We start from the raw sequence: 1,735 nt of genomic DNA, 5'->3' as shown, positions 1-1,735 counted from the left end.
CACACTGCAATTGAAGAAAAATTATCACAATTACTGAACACTGAACAGGAGCCAGACATGGAATAATCAATCATACCAGTACTGTAAGTGCCAGCCGATGTAAATTAGCACTTCGGATTAACACTTTGTTAAAATAAACATCGGGAATTGCAAACAAGACTTACAGCGCTGGTGATCGCAGCTGTATATTTTATTCAATACAACAGTAGTGACTATGATGCGCTGACCTAATTCTGCGTCACTCTTTGATACTACATATTTTCAACATTTAATCCACGATCATTCTATTGCAAAATTAAATAATTGGCTAGAAGAAACCGGCGGCCAAATTTGGCCGACGGAGGAGGTAGCACAGGCGGTCATTCAAGCACTACTTAGCGGCCATGGCCCCTGGATGCTTTAAGGCTTGAACTAGGTTGCATCCCTTGTTTCCTAATCAAACCTTTGACAAGGTGATTGTGAGCATTGATTATTCCAGAACAATATTACAAAAAATATAGGAATTTTTTTCTCCTTTTTTAAATGCAGATCAACTTTGGTTTGTCAAAAGGGGATGTGCCGATATTTTCTGAATGAAATTACATGCAATCTTTATTATATATTTTATTCAATACAACAGTAGTGACTATGATGCGCTGACCTAATTCTGCGTCACTCTTTGATACTACATATTTTCAACATTTAATCCACGATCATTCTATTGCAAAATTAAATAATTGGCTAGAAGAAACCGGCGGCCAAATTTGGCCGACGGAGGAGGTAGCACAGGCGGTCATTCAAGCACTACTTAGCGGCCATGGCCCCTGGATGCTTTAAGGCTTGAACTAGGTTGCATCCCTTGTTTCCTAATCAAACCTTTGACAAGGTGATTGTGAGCATTGATTATTCCAGAACAATATTACAAAAAATATAGGAATTTTTTCCTCCTTTTTTAAATGCAGATCAACTTTGGTTTGTCAAAAGGGGATGTGCCGATATTTTCTGAATGAAATTACATGCAATCTTTATTATATAGTTGTTTCCTTTAACTTTAAATTTCCATCTTTTAAATTTTAATGCAGTTATTAATTAGTCTAGCTTGGGATAATGACTGATCGTAAGCACATTATTACTAAAGTGAGTAGGGAAAAAAATGCATTCTGACAAAACTAATTCACAGTATGTATAACCCACCCAGAACAGAACTACCTCAGACAAAATGAGTGAAACTTAATCACTTAAATACTTGTCGCTTCTTTGCAAATATTGTGCTATTCCTGGCACTCCTTGGCGGTCCCACGAATTACCCATAAGTACCCATAAGCACCATAAGTACCCATAAGCCCCATAAGTCGCGTCGAATTACCCATAAGTACCCATAAGTCGCGTCGAATTACCCATAAGCCCCATAAGTCGCGTCGAATTACCCATAAGCCCCATAAGTCGCGTCGAATTACCCATAAGCCTCGTAAGTCGCGTCGAATTACCCATAAGCCCCATAAGTCGCGTCGAATTACCCATAGGCACCATAAGTAGCATTGAATTACATAGAAGTAACGTCGAATTACCCATAAGCCTGTATAGTGTAGTCTATAGCCGTCTAGAAGCCTAGTAGTCGGCTGCATAGCCGAGTGGTGAGGAGCACTGGCTGGGCGTTCCAAAATATAGTTCGACACCGCTCAAGAGCAGGACACTTGAAGGCATGCCTAAAGGTGGACACAAAGATTGGCTTCGTTGCCTTCCCGTCCGCTTATGT

The sequence above is a fragment of the Aplidium turbinatum genome, chromosome 5 (genome assembly GCF_918807975.1).
Source record: "Aplidium turbinatum chromosome 5, kaAplTurb1.1, whole genome shotgun sequence".
NCBI lineage: Eukaryota > Metazoa > Chordata > Ascidiacea > Aplousobranchia > Polyclinidae > Aplidium > Aplidium turbinatum.
The sequence above is the reverse complement of the archived record's forward strand: the minus strand, read 5'-3'. Positions refer to the sequence as shown.